A 26132-nucleotide genomic window follows, 5' to 3' on the forward strand; every position below is an offset into this window, starting at 1 on the left:
CTTGAAATTTTTCCAGCACATTTAATTTTGAAAATATGACCCTCCAAACTAATTTTAAGTCCAAGTTCAGATTAAAGTCATCAATAGACTCAAAAATTGATAAAAACATGAGATTTTAATGTAAACAAAACATCAAAATCTAAACAGGGCAGATGCAGAGAAAACCATGAAAGGTCTTGATCCTCAACTAGTAATCCAGAAGGCAGAAATGTGCCATATATGTACCATACATCAACAGCATGAGTTTCCCAGGAGAATCCTCCAAAATAATTTTATTTCCAATCAGCCTCAGTTCTCCTTTTTGACAGCACAGATGAGAGACAGGCAAAGAAAACTTGTTGTTGGACAAGACAACCATGAGCCAACGGTGTGCCCTTGTGGCCTAGAACCCAGCGATATCCTGGGATGCATTAGGAAAAGTGTGGCTGTGGAAGGGAAGGGATTCTCTGCATTGGTGAGGCCACATCTGGAGTGCTATGTCCAGTTCTGTCAGCACAAGACAAGGAACTACAGGAGAAAGTCCAGCAGAAAGGCACAAATATGATTAAGGGACTGGAGTTTCTCTCTTATGGCTGAGAGAGTTGGGCCTGTTTAGATTGAGAGATGACTGAGAGGACCCTAGGAATGTTTACAAATATCTTAAAGGGAGATGTCAGCAGATGGGGTCAGACTCCTTTCAGTGATGCCCAGCAACAGGACAAGGAGTGATGGGCACAAACAGGGGCACAGGAAGTCCTATCTAAACATAAGGAAAAACATCTTTAGTGTGTGGGTGACTGAACACTGGGACAGTGAAAGTGCAGAAGACATTACAAGCGACCTCACCCTGGTAAGTCACAGTTGTACTAATTACCAAACAGGAACAGCCTTGCCCTTAATGGGTCACAGCTGTGACTAATAAAGATAAGTGTGATAAAAGGGGTGGGTTGGCTGGGTAGGGGGATCTTGGAAGAAGAGGACGTTGGGTGGGTGGATCTGGAGGGGGTAGAGAAGCCCTGAGGAAAAAGGAACAATCTGGAGAGACACAAGGAAGAGAGTTGCTGCAGTAAAAGATCTGCTGTGAGGTCAGTCTGGTTTTGATGGCATTGGAGCCTGCAGTCACAGCTGAGCTGGGTAAAGGCCAGTGCTCAGAGTCTGCAAACCAATGCTTGCAGTCACAGTCCAGCAGGAAATAGCCACAGTCAGAGTCTGCAGTTGGTCCCTGCAGTAGGAGCTTGCTGTAGTCTGAGTCAGGATGGCTAATCTGTAAAAAAAGAATAAACTGGGACCCTTTTCATGTTGTTGAATGAGAGCCTGTGTCTTAACTCATTTGTACCCCTAATGAGAGACCTGCTGTAACAGGACAGGTAGCCCAGAGAGGCTATGGAGTCTCCTTCCATGGGCACATTCAAACCTTGTCTGGGTACAATCCTGTGCAACCTGCTATTGGTGAGCCTGCTTTAGCATGGGGGTTGGAGTGGATGACCTCCAGAGGTCACTTCCAATCCTGGCTATCCTGTGATTATGTGAAGGTTGGGCTGTAGGAAATGAAAGCCAGAAAAGAAAAACTATTTTAATTAAAAAAAAAAACCTAATACCGGAATGGGGAAACCATTCTTAAACATTATCTCACATCCAGAAACAGATTGCTCCCAATGCATATTTTTGCCCTAATATTTTTCAAGAGTCTGGATGTGGATTGGAATTCTGTGCTGTGAGTTTTTTGATTTTTAACCTAACCGAGGAGTAATTTCACTTGTTTCTTGTTTCTCCATTGCAGAAAACTTCAGTAGCAATGTTTGAAGCAATTTTACCTCCTTAATGATGTCTACACAGTAACAGTATCCCAGGGACAAACCTATCTCTTCCCACTGACTTATTAAGGGTGGAGAGGATTGTAGGTCATGTTTCATCAAGACATCTTGTGTAGCATAGCTTTTTTCTTATTTGTGCTCACAGTATGAGTCAGGTTTTGGAGCTGTTAAATTGGATTTTAAATGCTTTGACAGATATTACATTTTAAATGGGATTAACCTCTCTTCAACCTCCAAAGTCTGAACAAATTATTAAATATATCCTACAATGATATCAACAACAAAGATTTAGAATCCACTAGGTGAAAACTTCAGTGCTGTAGCCTTAGGAAATGCACAGGTAGACAGGGAGCAGAGAAGAAAAATAGCAGGCATAATTATGAAATTAATTGACTCAACCAGAGACAAAATACCATGCTACCCTAAAAATATATGACACATGGCAAGCTCTGATGCACCAGGTATAGCATGGGAAAACCTGAAGAGTGATATTTCTTCAAGAGAAGAAGCCCCAGGGAAGAAATCAGCTGCTTCTCCTGTAAACTTGTGTCAGAAACACAGACTGATGGAAAATTCATCTTTCCTATGCATCTAATTTTTCTCCCCTGCAACAGTAGAAGGAAACTCTTTGGAGGTAGCTAATATTTAAGATTGGTCAGATATTTCTTCTATAGTCAAACAATTGGGGTTTTGAAAGGAATTTTCCTTGTACATCAGGAGAAGATGTCGGGTTTTAATTCTTTTAGGAGGGGTGAGGGTTTGCATTCTACATTTTCTTGTTTTTACTTTTCTAAATAGTGTACTTCAGAACTACCAGTTGTTTGTAGGATAGATGAGTTCCATAGATTTGTGCAAACTTCAGCGTTTAACTCAATGTCCTGAGGATCAAGCTACTGGCTACTTTGTCAAGAATTGGTCATTCACTGTTCTGAAGAGGTCTCACCCAAACTTCACATCAGAAATTTTCTTGAGAAAAGTTGGTCAAAACACATTTTTATGAACTTCAATTTTAAACTGAGTCCATTTGAAGAAAAGATGTTTTGATGGAAATTTCTTGCTCAGTCTTTTCATGAACCAAAATTCTTCATTTTTAATAGCTACAAGATAAATCTCTGCCCTTACCAATATCCATGTTTCTGCCAAGACATTTCCAAGCAAATTAGAACAAAGCAGGGCAAAGGCTATCACTGCCTTGAAAATCTGTATCAATGCTTTTATTTCTTCCTGCTCTTGCTGCTAGAGACCAATGATCTCAAGAGCTATATTTCTCCAAAGCAGGATGAAATTATCTTCTTAAAAATAACAAAACAGAATGACTTTTAAGGGAAATAAATCCTGACCATAACCTCTGTGTCATCTCCTCTAGCATCTTCCAATTTCTTCCTTTCAGCTTCCCAAGCTTTGCCTCCTCTTTCCTACTCCTGCCTGAAAAATTGCTCTGTTTTTCACACAGTTATGCATTTAGCCTCACAAGAAAGCTGTTTATCTCTGTTTTTAATATGGTTAGCAGGCTGGCCAGAAAAAAACAACATAAAGCTAGAATTTCTGAAATATCCAAGCAACACAACATCTTTCATAGCTAGGTTAGTTAGCAACCTCCCCTCTCAGCAAACTCGTGTCCACAGGCACAAACTCACACGTGCTGCATGGCCTCTCCACTGATTGTCACTGCAGATCAAAAAGCTTCCTAGCCCACAGACCTGACTGTTATCCTTGCCTTCCTTCAGGCAGGAAACAGAAAAGGAGAGAGGGAAAATCAGAGTGAGCCTGGATCCAACAGACTGCAGCAATGGCAGGACTCCCCGAAGCTCATTTGTCACACCTGCCTCCATTGCCAGGGTCTCTAGACCTGCCACTTCAAATCTATCCACCTTCTATTCCAGGTCTGAAAACAAGTTATTCTGCAGCAGCTTTGGCTCTTGGCTTAAGGAGCAGGCTTTTGGGTGGGTTAGTCAGGTGTGAGGCATCAACATATTGTAACAGAAGGCTTAGGAGTCTGCTTGCAAACTACTCTTCCAGCCAAGAATGTTTCATGTTTTTTTCTAGCACTCAGAAAAAAATGACTTGCAACTAGTGAGATAATAGAGTTATTCCACTAGCTCAAAATGGTAGGAATCAAGCCATGCATATGATCTACAAAAGAATTATATAGCTTTTATAGAAATAAGACAATATCAAACATTAACTGGTCAACAAAGTTAGTGGAAAATGAATACAATTATTTCACACTGTTTCATGAACCTTTTATCAGAAATTTATCTAATAAGGTTCACATTCCTGTTGGCAGACTACCACACAATAGGTATTATATATTCAAATCAATGTCTGGGGGAAAAAAATTTAATTTCCAAATCTTTTAAATTGAAAAACTGAATGTGTTTCATGTTCAGGCTTCACAGTACTGTCTTCTGTGAGGAGTGTAGCATTAGCTGCCAAAATGGTAGGCTTTGAAAATATCTGTAGTTGATATAAATAAGGATGAAAGAAAATTTTCTCATGAAAGAAAAAGGTCATCAAATTGAAAGAAAAACAAATGGTATCAGGGTCATGACTGACTGCCCAAATTTAAGATTCAGTTCCAGTATGGGAATAAAAATTACCAGTGAAGAGTCTTAAGATATTCATATGTAGGTATTTGTTTTTACACATGATTTAACAAATCTTTAAAGCAGCAATCCCTAGGGAAAATAAATTGCAAGTGGAAAAAGGTTTTCACTTGTAAAATAAATTGTTCATTGTGTATTGTTTCTTCAGACTAAATTTCCATTTTGAATAATTGATTTCATTCTTTCTCACTTTTCCACGTTCTTTTCTTCTCTTCCTGCTAAAAAAGAAATAGTTTTCTTCCTTTCACACAAGAAAATAAATAAAGTCAAGATTGTTTACTACCTGATTTACCAATTTGAAAATGAAACAAAGGAATGTATTTTTAAAACAATAAATTTCTAGTATGTTTACCCCTTGCATAAACAAACAGAACTGGAGTTTGCAAGAAATATTAAAGTTAATTTAAATTGCAAATATGACCTTATTAAAATGGCTTTGCAGAGAGCTATAAACAAACTGTATGTGAGCTGGTAATGTAGCCAAAATAACACATTCTCAACTCGCATTATAATTAAAGCAAAAAAAATATTGTTTTCACAGTTCTGAAAGTCTCAGAAGGGGAGGAGGAGTTAGGAAAATGTTATAAGGAAATCTTAAGTTTGGGAGGAAAAAGCGTTCCAGTTGGATTTCTCTTTAAGGAATTCTTGCGACATTTATTCTTTCAAAGTCAAAGCAAATTCTGATGAACAGCTTGAAAATGAAACGTTATTAAGTACTTATTAATTTAATGTGTTTTGAATACTTTTCTCCTACAACCACTACATTGCTTCTTAATGTTTGAAGCACAATCATTAAGATTTACTGTATCTTCTGTGAGAATAAAAATGGAGCAATTAAGACTGTGCTTGTATCTGAAATGGAAGTGGAGAGCTAATAAATTTCAGAATTAATAGACAACAGATAGGCCAAGCTGCTTTCTAGGTTTATGGAAAATCTATAGCTGAAAGTCTATTTAAAACAGCATAATGTTAGCAAGCAAATTGTTTCCTCTTACATACAAAAGTAATACAGGTTGCAGGAGACCAGGAAAATTGGATGGAGGAGAGGCGAAACTCAGCAGGATATTTCCACCACCCCAAAAGACTAACATGATTATGCCTCTTTGGTACAGCTTGCATGGCTCTAGGTAAGGGTAAAGGAGCACCAGCTCTCTGTGTGCAGGTGTTTTCTGATCACAAAGGTGTCTGTAGTCATTTTCATGTAAGAACGGGTTTTTTGTGCATTTATTTCACTGAAGTTGGTCTGAAGTAAATATATGAAGTGCAATTAAATTAGTTACTTATCTGTATTGCCAAGAGTGCATTCTCACTTGGACTCTACATCCAAACACAAAATAGTCAGAGACAATTTTACTGATGGGAAAACAGTAAACCGAATACCAGAATGGACAGCGATCCTCTAAGGCTAGTTTAGGCAGGGATGCAAAGCAGATGTTCTCTTTCTTTCAGTATCTATGTGGGAATTGTCAGGATTTTGTAAGACTGGGTTTGATTGTCAATTGCTTTCCAGTTCAAGTGGAGCATACAGGGACAAAAGAGCAGTGCACAGAGTCAAGGTGCTGTTTCTCACAGTTTCACAACCACTAAACCTCCTAAAGCCCTACAACAAGCAGAGACACACATTTCTTCAATACTTAGAGCTGTGCCTGTAAAGCACCACGAAGTCTCTGATGAAAGCTTTTCAGTCCTTACTGCGGCAAAGGCATCACAGTGATCCTTTGCAGGGCTTTGCTCCATGTCAGGGTGATGCCCAGTGTATGTGTGGCTACTCCTGTCCTTCTCTGGGCTTTGAGGCATTTTCTGGATCTTCAGGAAAGAGTTACATGAGATTTCCCCTGTTCTCTGCCTCTGTTCAGAACGAAAACATCAGGTCCATTTGCAACAGTTCAGTGCTTTCTGCATCAGCACAAACTAATTCCAAATGTAAAACAGGAAAAGATGAATCAGAAAGGTAAACTGTTCTAAATCTTGAAAAAAACTAGCAAAACCGTGCAGATTCTTGATTAGGCTTGTGGCAGTTCTGTCGGTTTTGCTAAGGAATTTCCAAAATTAATTTCTTTATGTGCTGCAGGACTCTGAATTACAGTTAGCAAAGTTGTTTGTATGGATCATTCTTTTTACAGTCTTGTTCCTTTGGCTAAAAACATCCTGGCTTCAGTGATCAGCTCTATTTACTGTTTCCCTCCAAAAAAAAAAAAAAAAAAAAAAAAAAAAAAAAAAAAAAAAAAAAAGGCAGGATAGAGCCAGGAAGAAGTTGTGCTGGAAGCTATAGGATTGGAAAGATATTATTGTATGTAAAGGGTTTTTTCCTCATGTTCCTTCTGGGTTTAAGCTTCAAATGCCCCATCAGCTATATGCAAATCCTGTAAAGCTGGGTTTTTAAGATTCTATGGATAAGATGAATGCCCATCTGCTTTCTCTAGTCCCTGTATGCAGAACTCGGATCTGCTCCAGCTGAGCCTGGAGCCTGATCTCTCAGTGAGAGGCTCCAGTTGAATCACAAGCTACAAAGCACTGGCCTGGAGTCAATCTCAGCCTGCAGTTCCACTGGGCTATTTTTCAGGGCCCTTCAGCGATGCTCTCTTCTACCTCACTGATAACTGTGCTATGACATGCTGGCCTAAATGCTGTGGGCAATTGTGCTGCATCAAGCTTTTGGTTACTTACAGCATAAAACCAACAGCAATCACGGTTTGGTGAGCTGCATAATCTGTATAACAGCATAGCAAGATGAAACACTGTTTCTGAGTGCTAACAGTGAGTTCAAAAATTTGAATACTCACTGTGTGACAAAGGATCTGAGACTCCTGCTTAGTTCCTTATACTTTAAATTCTTTCTGGATATTCTTCTCCATCTCATGCTGGATTCTGAACAAATACATCCTCCTTTTTAGATCAAGAATAAAGCAGAAAGAATTATAATTTAGAACAGATACCCCTCTTCCCCCAGCCCTTTGACTGGAGAGAAAGGAGAGAGCAGCAGACATACACCAGTGCCAGACATGCTGGAATGTGATCCATATGGGGATAGATCCAGGGACTGGAATGGAGAGGAAATGTAATGTGAGCCAAATCCTCAGCCAAGCAAGTGCTACCTACATCTGTATCATTCTTATGAAGGAAATGCAGCCTAAGAGATTATTTTCCATACAGCAGATGGAATAATTGTTATGGAAGATACTGTGTTTTAGGGATGACATTACTAAAAGAAGGCGTCACACATCTTTAGTTCCCTTTATTCACAGCTTTTGTTGCTAAAGGTTACCAGATGAATGTGAAGTAGCCCCAAGCAGGACCACTAAATACACAACCAAAATTAATTCCACCTTTTTGAGTGGAAAAGAAAAAGATTCAAAATCAGGATTGCAGATATTGCAGATGTGACTACATGAATCAGCAGGTAGTCTGTCACACTGAGAAGGTCCTCAAAGACTTAAACTGATATCAGTATTATGCAGACTGCTCTGATTACAAGTCTTGTAAGCAGTATGAAGTAGTCTATATCAGTGCAAATGGCTGAATTCTAGTTCAGTTTCTCAATAAAGTTGATCTCATTTGAGACTGGGGATCTTCACATGGGAAAAGGGGATGATAGATGTTCCTGGGCTAGTAACTTCCATTGTTTCCATTTATCAGTGTGAAACTCAGTCAAACAGCAACAAAATATTTCCTTTTCATGGTTTTCCTGCAGCTGAAAAATTACTCGTCCTTCCATGCAGGATGTCCAACAGATTAAAAAACAGTATAAATTTCCTTCAGTCACAGATAACATCTCTATTGCTAACTATCAGAGCAGAGAGCCCAACTGCATTCTGACCCATTACAGACCACTGAACAGGATTACACGTGTAGTGATTAGGGTTGGGCCATATGATGGTTATCAGTGAAGTCATGAAGAGGGAAAGAGAAAGATGCTAAAGTCAAGGTCTCAGAAATGGTGATTTCAGTTGCTGGCTAACATTTTGCCCTTTCCTATATCGGTCTCATGATGGAGCCCGAGATCCAAAGTCCCCCCTCTGCTCTGCTCTTGGGCTCCCTGCTCAACCTACACCAAACTTCTGCCCCACCTGCACTTAGATCAGAGAGGTGCCCCCACATCAGCCTGTCTGAGAGTCACAGTTTGTAGGTGGAATCACACTGCGTAGCTGTGACTGGAGCACGTTTTATGAGAATACCAAGTAGGTGAGTAATCAGAAACTTGAAAGAAATACAAGCCAATGGAGAATGCTCAGAGAAATTCAGAATTGCAGTTTAGAGCCATAATTACTTGTGCCCTGGGCACGGAAAATGAATTATTGCCTTTTCCTTGCAGCAATCTTTTTATACGTATTAGAAGATCAAACAGCCACAATTTAATTTTTTTTTTTCTCACAACCCATGTTTCTCTAGGCTTTTGATTATTCTCATTGCTTTTCAATTACATTCCCATATTTCTTTGCAAACATATAATTTACACTAATAATAAACAGAAGATCTCTTACCTCTTCAGTTAGGACTGGGATGACCAAACACTCCAAAATGAAGAAGGAGATGAACTCTCAAAAAAGACTGTATTTGCTACTTAGACTACTGATTTTAAGGCTGGGAACTACTTCTACTGTCAATAGATACAATGATACATAAAAAACCTCTCTGGATTCTTTTCTTGAACTATTACATTAAAAAATTCATCTGAAGGAGAGAGAGCCACATGAGAACTCTCTAAGTAAGAAACAAACTATGAGATATTTTACTTAGACCGATAGAGAGAGGAATAGAATAGAATAGAATAGAATAGAATAGAATAGAATAGAATAGAATAGAATAGAATAGAATAGAATAGAATAGAATAGAATAGAATAGATTGTTTCAGTTGGAAGGGACCTCAGATTATAATAGAATGTTTCCTTTGGAAGCTACCTATAATAATCATCTAGTCCAACTCTCTAACCAATTCAGGGCTGATAAAAAGTTAAGGTAAATTATTAAGGGTATTGTCCAAATGCCTCTGAAATACTGTCAGGCTTAAGGCTCCAAACCCCTGAATTATGGTGCCCAAACTTTAGACAGATGATATAAGATCTGCCTGCAAGAAGATGCAACCCCCTAAAGCATTTGATGTCTTCACAGCCCTATGTGTGTGCTCACTACTCTGGAAATGAATCCATTGCCTGAATCCAAAGTGGCACATGCCTGGCATACAGATGTCCCTGAAGATAGGTTTAAACCCTGTCTTTAATTTATAAAAGGTGTTACCACCTCCACTATTCTAAAGATTTCCGGACAAGGCACTGAACTGGCTCTCAGGCAAGATGAGTGAAACCAGATGTATGGTTTGCCCTGCATACTAACACTGCTTCTGAGACAAAAACACTGTGAGCAATATCAAAACAAACATCTCTGAGCACCTCTCATGTCATGTGCTGTCTGTCCTACAAGCTTCTTTGTATTTGCAGGGATCTGGAGAAGTCAAGGAAACACTGTGTTTCCGCCCTAGCAATTCCCTCCTTTCTGTAGATTTAATAATAATAGTAATTCACTGTGTTCATGTACAAGCACACAGGCAAAAAATCCTCTGAACATTAATCTCTGCAGAGAAGTAAATTTTTTGATGATATTATGAACTGAACTATATTCTTTATTCTTACTAAGTTACAAATCTTCTACATACTCCTTTCCTACTCTCCGACCTCCTTCATGCTGCCCCTACACCAGACTGACACCAGAAGTGAAGGGGAAGAACAAAATCAAATTTCTAAAATGAACTCAAAGTGCATTGCATTGCTGCAAAGCACATTTTGCAGAGAGCACTGAAAGCAATTTGAAGCATAGGCAAAAAACCCTCCTAAATCATGGCAATGAAATGCAAATATTCATCACTGGGAGATTATACACATGACATGCCAAAAATGAGCTGAAAAATTATGTTCAGAAGCAGCCTCACAATATCTTTGACCTTTTCTCTATTACTGCATTAGATAATTACCAGACCAGGAAAACCATCAAGTAACACACAAAGGAGGCAATGCATCCTCACAGCTCTTTGCTTTTTATTTCATTGGGTTGTCTGAATTCAGTCAGCTGTTATTCAGCAAACAGAAGCCACCAGTTACAGGCTAAAGAATAATATTCTGCTAGTATATAACCCACAACAAGTGAAAACATCAGCAGAAAGGACATGTATCTTTACTGTGAAACTGATTACCTGTTCTTAATAGAGCTGGGAATATACTGAAGACACAGTACACATATCCTGTGTAACAGTTATCATGTCATGCAGATTGCTGTGGAAACACATTGTCATTTGCGTGGAAACTCTTAGAAAGTCCAAGGCATCACTTGCAAAAAGAAACAACAGTTAAATCCTTACATCTCAATAGCTAAATTAAATATGAATCCCCCAAGACAACCTTTTGACATCACAGAAATAATGTACACCTGTAAAAGGGAGAGAAACACAGGCCAGTAAGGAGATTTACTTTTGTTTGAGGCCCCCAAGTACCAGGACAAGTTCTGATACCTTGTGACTAGCAAAGCAAAACGTGACGCTTTGGGCTAAGAAAGGTGATGGAAGGCTGATGGTGATTGACTTAGACAAGTACTAAATATAAGGCAAATAGTTACTGTTTGATTAATAAAGCAAGAGCTCAGGCCCTGAAATAAAACTGAGCTGTCACATGCTCATTTTGTGGAGAAAAACTGAGTCAATAATAGCTTCAGGGGACTGGAGAGTTCAGTGAGGAGTAAGACACCAGGACAGACTGACCCAGAGGGCTGTCTGGCAATGAACCCAAAGAGTCAGCTCAGATTTGATGGTCAGCAGGAGGGTGAGTTGGCATGATGTTTCTTTTCACAAGGAGAATGTGAAAAAGGTTAGTACTGAGCATTGTTTTAATAGGGGGAGAGCTAGCAGGTGTGGATTTGTCATTTCTGAGTATAAAGCTGGGAAGAGAAGCTTTCTTTGGGACTGCCAATGGGAATTTCAGGCAGTGAGAGCTTAAACGTTTCACAAACCCATCAGGCAAATATTTGAAAGAAAAATGACACAATAAAAGTGGCATTTTATAGCCTCAGCTAATGAGCAGGCTTCAGTACCTACCGCTCTAACATAATTGAAAAGCAGAGCATTACTTAACATATTTCTCATCAATGTAGGTGTTTTATCCTCAAGTTTCATCTCCTTCCTTCACTTCTTCCACTTGTAATCAGCCAAGAGTATTTCCCCTTTTGCAAGGCTGCTGAACTCTGTCTTCTGTAAAAGGCAGGACTATTGAATGGAATAACTCTCCCTGGGATTTACTTCAGTTCCTTGTTTTGATGGGTAAATACCAAGCCCCAGTGACTTTTCCCTCTCTTCTGTGTCAATATAAAACACGTACTGCTTTTACAAGACCTATCAAAAGTTAAAAAAAAATATTTTTCCTACAGGTTTTGCAATAGTCCTATTTAGAACAAAAATAAATAGGCAGAATAGACAAGCTAAAGGAGACAAGAATGCAAGGCATCAGTCTGATGAAATATAGTTGCTACAGCTTGACAGGGACTGAGGTGCTGTTCATCCCAAATCTCTTCCTCAAATCCACAAGTTGTGGATGCTCAGTCTATACATTTAATTAATCCTTAAAATGTCTCCTGAATCAAATTTGACCAAGCTTTTTAAAGCTCTCTAGATTTCTCTATCACTCTGATATTACAAAGCAGAACAGCAACTGATGCTCAGTTCCTGTAAAAGGGAGGCAAAAAACACTCGAGAAAAAATGTCTTGATGCAGAAATCTTGAAAATTAAGAGATATTCATTAGAGAACCAGACTCTACCTTTTCAATTATGACTGTTCTAGAACCACTAGAGCCCTGCTCATCCCTTCCTTAGCCCTCTTCTTGAAGGAAATCTCCAGCCAAACCAGAAAACCTAATCCTAACATTCCCATTGACAGAGATGGAAAAAAATTACAGAAAATGCTACTCTATTTTTTCTTGATAAAAAACTTTTCATTTCTTCCCTCAGATAAAGATATGAAAAGAGGAGAAATCTGATTCTGCAGGGCACCCTTACAGTCCTGACTAAATAATAGACTCAAAGTTTCTATAGCAAAAGAACAAGAAGGGTAGAGAAGGTGGACATTATTTTTCTCTCTCTGTCCTGAGTCACCTGCTCTGCCATGGAGATAAAGTGAGTTTGTTTCATTCTAAAGTGGGTGGGTTGTTTCTGTAGTTTGGAATGAAGCATCACAAAGAATTTAGTGCACATCAAACTTGTAATCCCAGCACTCTCTATGAAAGAGGCCCTGCTCACCACACCCATTGCTGGAATACAGCCACTCCACAGAGACAGTGATGAAAAAGAAGATTGTGCACCCATGATCACGAATCAGAGGAGGTAAACAGAGCACTGTGAACATTATTACAGGTTACAGGAGGCTGAGTGTTGCAAAGCCTGACACTGACTAATCAAGTCCTACAAGTCATGAGGACTTATCTGGTACCAAATCTGACTGACAGTTATTGAGGGATACCTTGCATCCTAACATCTCTGTGTACCTTTGGCTGGTACATAGGCCAGTGAGAGAAATCTCCCACTCAGTGGCCTACAGCATCCTGGGTTTCCCTCAGAGGCTTCCTGACCAAGTTCTGGCCAGCTTATGAGAACTGAAGACCTGAGGCACCCAAGTGATGGTGCTCTAGGCACGTTCTGAGAAAGCCAAACTTTCTTCCTCCAGCAGATGACTCAACCAGCTGACACAGGAGAAACTGTGGTTGTGCTGAACTATACAAGGGAAGCCATTCTATCAGTGTCTAAGGAAAATTGGCACTCCTAGAAGCACATCTTGTTATTGGGGGGGGGGGGGGAGGAAGGGGGGGGCGGAGGGGTTGTTTTTGGTGATTAGTGTTCAAGGAATCCAGCCATTTCACTGAGCAAAGCACACTCCAGAAAGCATACTGCCCCAAAGAACCCATTCCTTCAAAAAACAAGACTAGGAGCAGGAAATACAGTCTCATCTGGAGAAGTGAAGCAAAAGGAATTTCCTTGAGTGTTGTACAGAAAGTCTGTGGCCAAGACCAGCTGCTTTGAGACCTGTCAATCCAACAGCTAAGACACAAGATGCTGCTTCCTTTGCAAGCCCAGTCCTGACAAACCTTTAGCTTGATTTTGAGCCTTTCCTTTCACTTCACTTTCACTGCTAAAAGCAGTATTGATCTCCCAGGAGGAAGAAAATATTTCTTTGCCTCTCTGAGGTGCCATGGCAATTAAGATGGGTATAACTTTTTAGGAAGCTACAGAAATGGAAGGCACTTAGAAGTTCAAAGCAATATTATTATATAGCTCAGAAAATGACACAATATGCTGACAGAAATTATGCAGTATACTGCTTAATAAACTTACAGCCAGCATAGTAAAAATTCTGACAGTAATAAACTCCTTTCCCAGTTGACTGCAGTCTTGTGCTGCCAGAAATTATCACCTCTTTGCAGGTCCTATAGCACTCCACCTTCATACTCAGTAAAATGGTACCCCAATGACATTGGCAGCCATATTATTTATTATCTACAGTAATGAAAAATACAAATAATTGACCTTGGAATTCCTGGGCTTACTGCTAAATTGACCCATTAAAAAAGTAATAATATTTTATGCACACGTAGGTGAATGTGTTTTCATCTAAGTGAGTATGCCATCAAGATGTGGATCTGCCTGTATTTAATATCTTGGAGGTAACCTTTATTGCCTTTTACATTTCTCTTCCTTGCTGCCCCAGATGTAACTTACACTATGTCTTATTGCAGAATCACTTGGGCAATCTGTTCTTGTGTCCCTGCCTGGCCTATAAAGTAACCAACACACATCCAGAAGGCTTAAAAACAATAGCAAACAACAATAAACCATTAGCTGATATTTGGTCTACTTTTAGCACAGTGCTAGCTTTTCCTATTATTTTTAAAATAGTCATAAATTATGTATTTGTGTACATGGGTGATTTGGGAGAAAAAAAACAAGTCACCACGCATGCCAATGGCCGGTAATATCCACGGGACAATTTTGAAAGGCCTCTGATTTACTTCCTGTTACTCATAAATGATCTAGACATCGATTATCTGATCAAAAGCATCATCTTGTCCACTCGACTGTCAGCACTTTCTAAATGGAGAACAACACAATCTGAGAGTAATTTGTAAATAACAGAGCGAAAGCTGTTCATGTAAACAGATCAATGGACAAATGCATAAAGAGAATGGGGCCTCCTGACAGATTACTCATAAAAACAAGTTATTAGAATTCATTAAATAAGCATTACCAGTTTACCAGCTTTAACTATCTCACCACAGCAGATGATGGATTTCAGAAGACACGGCTCAGTAGTCTGAGCACAGCGTATTTGAAGTATTCGAATGCCCATGAACTAGTGGTTTGAATCCAGGCATAAGGCATAACATTTTGTCCCTTTATGGATGATAAGCCACATATTGGGTGTTTACTGAATGTAGATAAGACTTAGAAAGCAGTCCCTCCTGCTGGGATAATAACAATCACATATTAGCTTTTCATTAAAGGAAAAGAATTAATCAACAATGTCCTTGGCCAATCTTCTCAAGTCCAGCACGAGCATGCTATGAGTGACTCACAGCTTTCTGCTCATTGCAAAACTTTTTGTTTTACACAAACCACACGTTTCCATTTCTGTGTAGACCCTTACCTTGTAACACTGCTCTGAAAGCTTCGTGCAGACCACAGAAGCTACAGGTTCTGACTTTCCATTAGTAACATCACTAATGGAGACAGTTAGTTTGCTATTGCCATCCAAATCAAAAGATGAGCTGTAAGCCAAATTCAGCTGAATTCTAAAATACATCCCACGGTAAAAACAAGGGACACACAGAAATTTTGGGGGGGGGTGCAGTGGAAGGGGGAGACCCCTCTGCCACCACAGCTGGAGTCTCTCTAGTCTCTACAAATAACTTCTATTTCAAAGGCTGTTGATGCTGTGTGATTTTCAGAGAGACTACAGCAGGGCTTATCACATCCATGGGTGGGACATCCAGATTTAAGAGAAAGCTGCTGTCTGCACCATTTGATTCAAACTCAGTGGGGCAGGCAGTGCTGACCCTATCTGTAAATAGCCAAAGCTGAGTGCCAGAGGTTTGCTTGGTCAAACTGTGTAAGTGGGGTCTGCAATTCATCACAGGGTACCAGCTGTGCAGCCAGAAAGATGCTATCACCAATGCTAGAGCCATAAATCTTTACCTGAATCTCACCAAGAAGTTTAAGCATCATCCTGATGAGACTCTTTGTTTTTGCCTTTGCTATGAGAGAGCACTCATGACTTGAAACTGATTCAGAGAACAATTATTGTGTGAAATGCACAAATTCTAAGACTAGCCTAGTTCCTTCTTGCACTGAAATTTGTTTATGAATCCTTAAAAAAAGCACACACACACACATACAAAACCAAAAACAAAACAAAAAAACAACAACAACAAAAAAAAACCAAACAAACAAAAAAAACCCTGAGCAAGTCATTTGGCAACAGATGTAATGAAGAGGGAAGTGTTTTTCCAACCAGTAGTGTCTAAATCAAGAACAATACTGATGTACTTTAGTGTGGGAAACATCTTAATTTTTTTTATATATGTACAGTGACGTTACCCTGTTACCCTGTGATATGTCTTCTAAGAGTGTGATGACCAAATGCCACAAGGCCTTCTCAGAAATGTAGCATAGACCTAATAAATTCATAAATAATCCAACACTTCTTTGACATTTATTGACTTCCCAGGGGCTCATGGAATATGAAAGACCAAAACTTTAAACAATGTTGCCTTGTGTAGTTGAAAGGCAAAAGATGGAGGAACTTAGTTTGCCTGTAGTCTGAGCTGCAGAGAGAATATGAGACGCTGAAAGTAGAGAAGTAGCTACTGAGCTTGTTCTGAAGCCAGAGATAACATGGATTTAGATCTCTGACACAGAGAGCAGAGAGACCATAAGTTAAACCTCATCTGTCAGTGTAAGCTAGGGTTGATGTTTAATATTCATATTCCATAAAAGAAGAATTTAAGGTTGAGCACAGTTCAAGATGCCTTCTAAGGTCAGAGTACCTGAGATTTCTCCTTTGTTCAGTCTATTAAGATATGGGTACTGCCACAATCATTCAGTGCAGAACCAGGAAAAAGAGTTTTTACCACCTACTGCTTGATCTCCCTCCCCAGCCCCTCATCCACATCAGACAGTGGTAAATGGGAAACATACTTTGCCACTATTCAGTTATTTAGTCTTTCTACAAGATGTTTCTTCCAATTGTGGCTCATAAGGTAGTCAGTTTGGAAAAGAAGGAATGTACTGAGGAGGATTCTATGAAGCAAAACTGGTTTTATTGGTGATAGCTGATCCAATATTGTGCTGTTGGCTTTAAATGCATTGTTGCTGTAAGCAACACACTGAATTGCAAAACTATAACTGCAAATAGTTTATATGTCTTTGTGTGTACTTATCAGCAACAAAGCAGAATGCAAAGACGTTGGAATAGCTCAAACTCTAATTCAGCTATCATGCTTGCAGAGCTTGATTTACTGTTTTTAATAGGGTGTTTTCTCTATGCTGGAGCTGTCTTAAGCATCATTAAAATACTAAAATTTGTTGCCAGCTAAGAACATACATATGTTTTTACAACAGCTCATCTAAAATATCATAACTTATCTGACAACAATCATAAACTAGCATAAGATGAGGCTGAGTCCTGAGTCAAGCCTCATGTATCCCCCCCAAAATAGCAATCAGCCTCAACATTATGGAAAAACAGACTGTCAGTTTAATTTCCAGGACTAAAGCACAGAGAACAAAGGTCCAGATCCAGACCCACTGGCTCAACTGCCAGGTTGTGTGTTGCTCTGGCATGAGTTCTTTTTTCCTCTATCCAAAAAATCCTGCTCTGCTCTGGAATGGTAATATGTACTTTTAAAATCAGCATTATGAAGAGCTGTCCATGTCTACCATGAAATACTCACAGGAAGTCATGCCTGAAGTCACTTGTTTTGGCGCTTTTGGTTGAACCTAAGACAGGGAGATGTGCTAGATGCACCCAGTGGGTTCAATAAAGAATCACACTGAAAGAGTTCCTCTTTTAAAGTTCTTATGCTCCTCAAGCTTAAGGAAATCCGGGAAAATTATTAGATCTTTTAACTCACTTTTGCACATTTTTTTTGTGGACTAGTGAGGCTCCTCAGTCTGAATTCTTCACCAAGTGAGTTGTAAGGACAGATCACACAAATTAAACCTAACCAGAAATCATGGAACTGATCTGCAGAAGGGCTCACTACCCTTAGCTCCTGCTGAAGGTCACCCTTGTCTTTACTCCCCCGAGTTAGCTCAATTTTCTCACATAAAACACCCTACAGCTAGCAGAGGGCTGCTCCTCAGCCAGCTGCTCCCAGCAGCCCTGCCTCACTCCCTTGGTGCAGGGGCTGACACAAGCCCTGCTCTTGGCACGGTGGTTTCCACATTACAGCCCTCAGAAGCCTGGGCTCTGCTGAGCATTGCTTATGGCTCTCTGAGGCACTGGCACCTGTTCTCTCACTAGAACTCCTCCTCCTCCTCCTCCTCCTCCTCCTCCTCCTCCTCCTCCACTGCACTGCTCTGTGCTCTGCATTACAGCACAGGGCAGCCCGAGCGCCACCAGCGCTGCAGCACAGCTGGATTTTCCTTGCTGGTGGGAAATCCAGCAACAGGAGATCTCACCAGCAACTGGCAACAACAGACTTACAACAGCATCTTACCCAGGCTCTTCCTTGTCTCTCAGGAGTTAAAGGCTCGGTCTTGAAAAATTCACCCACTAAATAATGCAGAAGGAGCTTTTCAAAATTACTCAAAACATTGCTAACTGGCTGCCAAGCTGCATGCCTGCACTGGTTATACAAAGCACAGTCACCCTGTGTTATCCTGCTGGCTGAGACAGGGCCCTATTACTCACCTGCTCCAAAGATACCTGCAAATAACCACTGTCCTCAACAGGCCACATGGTATCTTAGGATCTCTATTTCAGTTTCTTGCATATCCTTCGCTTACCCAAGCACATTTTTGGTAAGCAATTTGCCTTCAAAGCACTGTGAGTGAAAGGGAAAACCTGTCAAAGTTCAGTAACCACATTTCTTTCTCACTTTTGCACAAGAGACTAAAGTAGCAAGGAAAAGCAAAATGAAAACCTGAGATGTTCCTGAAGATCTCTTTCTGTCAGAACAAACAAGAAAAAGAGCTGTGATCTGAAAGCACAGAGCACCTAAAGTCCTGTAAAAATAACCAGCACTCAGAAGAATTTCATAAAGAAAGCAGACAAAAAAGCACACAATTTTTTTAATACGCTATTAAGATTATAAACCAATAATCAAAAATTATGTAGTTTTTCAAAAATCACATTACCTCTCATTAGACCAAGGGGCATGACACTCCCACAGAAAACTCTTCTTCCCACAGAAATCCACATGAAATACTGGCCTTAGGAGCCACACAAGACAAATAAGCACCAAGTTCCTTGCTTTGTGCATTCTCCCCTCCCCACAAATGATATATCCACCCTTTAAGAAGCAAACCTCATAGATGCCTTACATAAAAGCAGGACTAAAGAACAGTCCCCACTTCAGTTTCACACATCCTCTAGGTATTGCAATAATCTCTGTCAAAATCAGAATCATTTCTCACTTTGTTTTCCAGAAGACAAGGCAAAGCAATACTTTTTCATGTCAGGATCTTGTATCTTTGTTTTAATTTACACAAAGAACTTCTGCTTCCTAGTCCCTGAACACATCCAGGTGTGCTCTTTTGAGGATAATGCAAGAGGTACAGAAGAAAACCAAGGAACCCATAACCAAGGATTTCCTTGAGTAAGATGTTTCTGGAGAGGCTGAGCTGAGATAGCCCATACTGATGTGCAGAGTTGTGCTGCCTGACCATGAGGGTCTGTGAGGGACAGGGAAGGACATCACCTCAGGAAGCCTGGGGCTTAATCCAGAGTGAAAGCAAATAGCTGGCTATTAACTTACAGCACATAAAGCTTTTGAAAACCTGGCCTGAGGGAGTGAATTGCTTTTCTGGTAATCACTGCTCATTTACCTCTCCCATATTTCAGATTATGATGTTCTGAGACACTTGATAATGGACAAACCCATCCTCCTTTTCTGCTTTCACACTGCTGACCTCTTCATAAGTTTCTCAATCACACCAAAGTCAGCCAGTTCCAATTTCAGACGTGATTTTTGTGTCCCCCCTTCACATGTTCACAGGGCTGCTGCCTCTCCTTGTCTCCAGACCCCTTTGAGCAAAGAACTGCCTTGCTCCAATCTAAGCTGGATGACAATTACTCTCCATTCAAATATGCTGCTTCTTTCTCACAGTGTCTCCATCCCTTGCAGCTGCCCAAGCTATCAATTTCATATTTTAATACTTCAGCAGAAAACATGAGCCTCACACCTCAGAAAACCTCAAACTGCTGGGAAATAACCATTTTGCAGCTGTACACTGTAAAAAGCTCCAGCACACCATTCTCCTTTGCTCGAGTCTGGGGTTTCAGCCTGTGATCCCACCTGTGCAGGAGCACAGCTCTCCCAGACAGTCTCAGAGCACACACAGCTGCACACAGCTCACAGGGAGAGCTTCTGGTAGTGGGGCTGTGGCATGTCGGAAGATTTTAGGATGTAGGCTGTAGCAGTGAAGAGCAAACACATTGTACTCTAAAAATAATCACTGCAGATCCTTTCTTAGCTTGAACACGAGTTAAAAATTACCAAGACTCACATAAAAGCTGTGCCACTGACAGCAACTGGAAATTGGCTTTTTCTTCATTTAATGGTTTTGATCCAGACAAACCACTGTAGGTAATAGATGCTTTACAAAGCATTTGGGTTTTTATAGGTTAATCTGCCTTAAGGAGATGCAAAATTATGAAAGGAGGAATTAGCATTCCTTGTAAGGGAAGCCTTGAGTTTTGTGCACAGAAAGCCGCCCGTAGTCTCAATCTTATCTTTCTTCTCAAGGAAAGCTGCCTTCATTCCTTGTTTTTCATGGCTCAGAGAAGCTGGCCCCAAAGCCGACAAGACAGCTCTTTTCTTAGCCATGCTTCCACTGCCATCCAGTGTCTCCAGCACAGACTGCAAGGGCCTCTTTTGCTTTACGAACTTGTCACAAATGATAAAAAGTCCTAAGGTTCATGTCAAACCTCAATTTTTCATTCGGAAACCAATCTTTGTGATACCACTATAGATTTTTTTTTTTTCTGAGAACAGATCAGACTTGCTGTAATGAGGTGGGGTTTTTTGGCAGCCTCAAGTATGAGCTACCCCTCCTGACTGTCTGGGCTGAGTGGTGATTTCAGATACCGTGTCAGTCACATTCAGTGAACTGGAATAGCATTGCTGTTTATCTGGTTTTGGTCCTTTTCACAGGAACTTTGGTCTCCAGAGGAGAAGGAGAAGCTACAGTCACAAAGTAATGTCAGCAGTGCTCCTTAGCTGCAGGAAAAACAACTGAGGAAAGGTGACTGCAGATAGAAAAGTGGACTTGGCCTTGTTTTTCTCTCGTGCTGTTCTGCTCTTTTGCTGGGTATGACTTACATAATTTTTTCAGTAAAAAAAAAGGAGAGTCTGGACATGAGAGCATATTATGGACTCAGGCTTTTACAAATTCAATAACACTCCTACCTTTTAAAGTCATGTTAAATACACAGGGACTGATCCAACTCTGAGAAGACACTATGTAAGCTTTACATCATTCCACTATGTGTTTCTACATCGAACAAAGCCATTTCCAACCTATCCTACTCATCTCCATCTCCATTAGAAAGGCAAGCATGTTCCCAAAGCAGAGCATGCTCCCTTACCTTTCCCAGATCTCCTTGCAGGCAGTGGGCAGCTGCTAGTGGTTATGTTTTAGCTCACTGACTCCAACACTCTTGCCTGCTTTTTTTCTACTGTGAGAGTGTTGGACTGTGAATCCTCAGGATTCCAATGTACACAGAATCAATGGAGTCCTTTCCAAAACTAAAGAGTGGGGGTGAAAATACTCCCACTTATAGTGTGACTGTCATTAGAGATAGAGCATTATCCCTGTTCTATGCAGACACGAAGAATAAAAAAGGCAGCATGTTCAGTGGCAGATTCAAATGAAGTCATCCCTTCCAGCCCCCCACCACCTCTAATGCAGAGTGAGGCACACTCACAGTGGCTTGTTCTCAGGGCAGTCATCTCCTCACAATTTCAACAGGAGGTGACACTGAGCTTTTAAACAATGTTGTCCTCACTAATGCACTAAGTCTTTGTACGAAGGAAGTTAAAGCAGCAGCCCTGTTTCAGGTCTACTAAGCAAGGGTGCTCAGTGCCATGGTATCCCTGTGTGTTTCCTCATGAGGAAACTGTGGTATGTGAAGTGAACCCAGGAACAGTGTTAGGATGTACTCCAGACCTCCATCTACCACTCATTTAAAGCTCTGGTAACTGTAGTGAATTTAAAAGTTATAAAAAAATCCAGGACTATACACAGTGCTCCATAATCACTTAGAACCAGAAGAGCATATTTTGAAAACTCAGTACAGGTTCATATGCAAATTCATTATATTCTGATTTCAGAGCACTGTCCCAACAGAGAGAAACCTAAACAGAGAGTCTCTAGAGCATCAGAAAAATGCAGCATGCAACACACATTTCTCTCATCTGCAGTAGAGGACACTGGTAATATTTGCGTGGTGCTGAGGTCCTTGCAGATTAAAGCAGGATATGGCCCACCATCTTTTGAAGTGGTAGGAATAGGGAGAAAAAGACATTTCAGTTACAAAATGCAAGGCTAAAAGATCAAAGGACAGAAAACACCACCACACTTAGAATCAGCATATTACTGTAGAGGAAACTAGCTAGTTTTTCAAAGTAGCCTTCTGAAACGACTTAGAATGGATAACTAACCCCAGCAGAAGTCTTCAAAGGTATCTGAGAATGCAGAATATGCTCATCAGGGAGGTTGCTGAACACAGAATTACTGTAATCAGGTTTTGATGTAATAAAAGCCACCAAGCACCCTTTTTGCATCAGGCTTCTTGAAGAAAAAATAAAAACCAAAAAAAAAAAAAATTTAAGAACAACAAAGAAACGTGGTTCAAAGGAAAAGAAAGAAAATCCTCCAGACTATTATATTCCAGATTGTATAATAAAAGTAATCAAAAACCTGCCTGACTTCCAGGAGGTTGAATTCCACAGAGAAGGTACAGAAGATTAGCATCTATCAATCTCAAGTCATCATGTCACACACAAGAAAAACACTCACCTTCAACCACTAAAGATGTTACCCAGGTAGCTACCCTATATGGCACTGGAGAGCTTGTGGGAGAAAGGAAAAATACAGGTAAGATAACTTGTGCCTTGGGGCTAAAACACCACAAGGAATTTTAGGTGTCTACATGGCCCTTCTGATGCCTCCTTGCAGAGCCTGGTATAGATAAATTTTATTCATAAAAAACAAGTGAAGTGACGATATTCAAATTCAGCACAAGGAAAATATAATTAGCTGCAATACAGAGGTAAAAAGATTCAATTGTTCAAAAGATGAAGATTGTTGCATATTCATGTGGCTAAGTATTTGTTTGAGAAGAGTGACAGATATCTCTAAGTATTCACAATTTTAAAAGTGCAAACAGGAAAAGAGAATGAAACCAAGGTATGTGCTGAATGTTTTTACATAGGGGGAGGCTGGAGATCTACTAGAACTAATATTTAGAAAAAAAATTTATATCATATGTGGTTATTGTGCTGCAAAGAGAGAGAAAGGGCAGCAACACACACGGACCTCTTTGGAGAAAAAAGACCAACTTTATTGTATGGACAGACCGTATTTGAAGTGTGTTACTTGCAGCTAGGACAGGACAGTAGTTCATTGGACAATTAGGAAAAACATCCTTGGGACAGTACCTCAGGATGTATCCCATGGAAAGACACCAGGTGTTAATCTTCATTATGAATTTTACTCTGTTTTTCACCATATTATCACCCCTGGAGACTTCCTCCCTAACTGAAGCTGTAGTCAGCTTGTCAGCCTGGGAATGGACCTGAGAGTCAGGAGAAATCCAGGCCTGAAAAGAATTTCCAAGCTGTAATTCCGTAGCTCTCTGAATGTGTGTCCACAATCATACTATGGTACTTGAAATGAGTCTCCCACGTGAAATAACACCATGAGAAACTCCCATTGGCTTGGGAAGTGGGTGTTCACAGTTGATATATCTGATGTATGAAAGCATTCATCTAATCAAAGTGTTTTGCCCTTCAAGGTAGAATTACAGGTGTTTTGTGAAGGACTCAATCCACCCCACAGGTAAATACTAGAGCTCAATAAATACAAGATATATTCTGTAGTATCAACCTTGCTTTTATCATGAATTGGGAAGAAAAGTTGAGTGATCTCCCTGCATCCCTTATAGAGATCATAAACAAAGCAATGGTGCAGTTTCAAAATCCAGAGAATAGCAACCTACAAAAGCGAAGTGGAAGCTCTGTCACCTTTTTGAATCAGCACTCTACTAAGGCAGATGTACAGTCTATCTAGCAAGGAGGTGGGCTGAATGATCAACAGAGCATTCTCAGCCTCCTCCTCCTGGTGTAGGCTTGCCCTGCTGCACTGAGCATGTTTCATATAATTCTGGCAAAACAATTTATTTAGGACAAAGCATCAGCTGAGCTGCAAGAAATAAAATTAAGCTGAACTATTAAACAGCAATCTTAGACTGAACAGGAAACAGCTTATGCTTGTGCATCCCAGTGAAGCTTTATAGATCTCTGCACCAAGCCATTAGTGCACACCTCCATTCAACATAAAACCTGCCTGATCTCTGCCAGTAAACACTACTATTTATTGCTCCCACTACAAGAGCAATCACATCAGAAGGGAACATGGACATCCTTAACAGGATTTGCATTGCCAGCTGCTCTTTTAAATGACTCTGTTAAAACTATATAATCAAGCTAAGAGGCTACAGTCACCCTTGTGTGATCTGATTGGCCAATGTACACAAAACTTCCCAAAAACTTGGAAGCAGGGTGGCAGTGACACACAAATATTTGCCCTTTCCATAAAGCTCTACTGCCATGCTCACAGGGAAAGAATCTTCTGCAACCAGGAGCAGGACTGATTCACACATCACAGACATGCCATTCAGCTCCATAACCTGTTCTTATGTTTTCTAACCTTGTCTGATTATACTGTTTTTGGGAAACAGCAGTGCCTATAATGAGCTAAACATTTGCTTTTTAGCAACAATGAAGTCTTGTATTCTCTATAGGCATTTTAACTGAATCATTGTCCATGGAAAACAGTAAGGAAGATGGCTGTCTGTATTTTCCAGCAGAAACTGAACAAAGGAAGCCAAATCCAAATTTTTCTTTTGCTTTTCCCTGTGCTATTTGGGAATGTGTGTGCAATTCGGGGGTTTTTTGTTGGTGACGCTGTTTTGGTTTTTTAATAGTAATTTTGGCATTACCTCCTCTGTTATAGACCAGGAAGGATTCCCAGACCATGGCTGCATAACTTTAGAATAATATCACACATTAGGTTCAGTTTCCTCTCACATACCCTCAAGTAACTTTGTACTGAGCCACCCTCTAGTACAGTACTGTCTTTGAAATGCATCTGTGAGCACAGTAAAACCAAAAATTACTGTTTTCCTGCACAAAGTGAAGTCAAACTCAGTCAGGTACACTTGATACCAACAGAAAAGGCATTTAAAAATTAAAAAGTCAACACTCCAACAAATACTTTTAGGATACTTTAATCTCTGCATTCCAGAGACATGTCTAGGTTTAGCCTGGAGTATACAAAAGTAAGAGTCAGGTTTAATGCACTCATTGCAAAGTTTGCCCCTGACAAAACTGGTTTTGGGTTGTGTGTCTGTTTCTAACCTTATTCAAACATAATTCCTTGAGGGGAAAAACAGAGTTTCACAGCTGTTTGTCTAAGCCACTATGAAAACCACAGAGAAGTATCTTGGCACACAGCAAAAGCTTGGCAACACTGCTACAGCACACATTTTCCTCTGCTCAGTTACTAGTGGGTGTTTTGGGCTTTTTTTAGAATACAAGTTCTAGAAACACAACTCTTATTGTTTCAGCAACCCTTGGGCATAAATGGAAGGAGCACAACAGGAATTTGCTCATGCTAACTTGTCAGTGCACACTACTCTCAGAATTCTAAAACAAGCTACCTGATGATCCCACTACCAGCCTAGGAAGTCTCCAAAACTAGAGAGGGGTTTTACAACCTGCCTGTCCGTCACTCCCAGTATATGCTAGAATTGTATCAATGTAGTATTTACAAAGGGTTTTAAAAGGAACAAAACCAAACAAATCACAAAACAAACAAACCAAACCAAACAAACAAAAAGGCCAAGACATCTAAGAGAGGGTAATAAGGTCTCGAAGCATTGTCCTTCATTGGCCATACTACTGAAATTATTAGATTTCATCCCAGAAAAAGATATAATTATGATGGTTAATTTCGTAACACCCACTCCCATCCAGAAAATGGACTCTGGATAGAAACTTCAGGTAAACCAATGAAAATGTATTAAGTGAAAACAAACAACCTGCTGTTATGATGCAGTAAAATTGATTCTGTAAGGCAAAAGCAAACCTCTACCACTCCAAATCAAATCTGGAGGTAGAAATTTATTTTTGATACAGAGATACAAGGACACAGCTGCAAAAGGAGCCTAAAGGAAGAGTCTCCTGTAATTTTAAAGCAAA

At 40.1% G+C, this 26132-nt stretch overlaps 1 long non-coding RNA gene across 1 annotated transcript in view; it reads right to left on the reverse strand.

The window, feature by feature from the left end:
• The window catches only part of LOC148223394 (uncharacterized), a 47860-nt gene extending 25041 nt beyond the window's left edge, over positions 1–22819 (reverse strand). Inside the window, exon 1 of the long non-coding RNA XR_015804328.1 lies at positions 22669–22819. This is a non-coding gene — a long non-coding RNA (uncharacterized LOC148223394). The remainder of the gene's footprint in view (positions 1–22668) is intronic.
• Between the last annotated feature and the right edge of the window lie 3313 nt (positions 22820–26132).

This window comes from Sturnus vulgaris, chromosome 6 (genome assembly GCF_052056855.1).
Source record: "Sturnus vulgaris isolate bStuVul1 chromosome 6, bStuVul1.hap1, whole genome shotgun sequence".
In the NCBI taxonomy this organism is placed as follows: Eukaryota; Metazoa; Chordata; class Aves; order Passeriformes; family Sturnidae; genus Sturnus; species Sturnus vulgaris.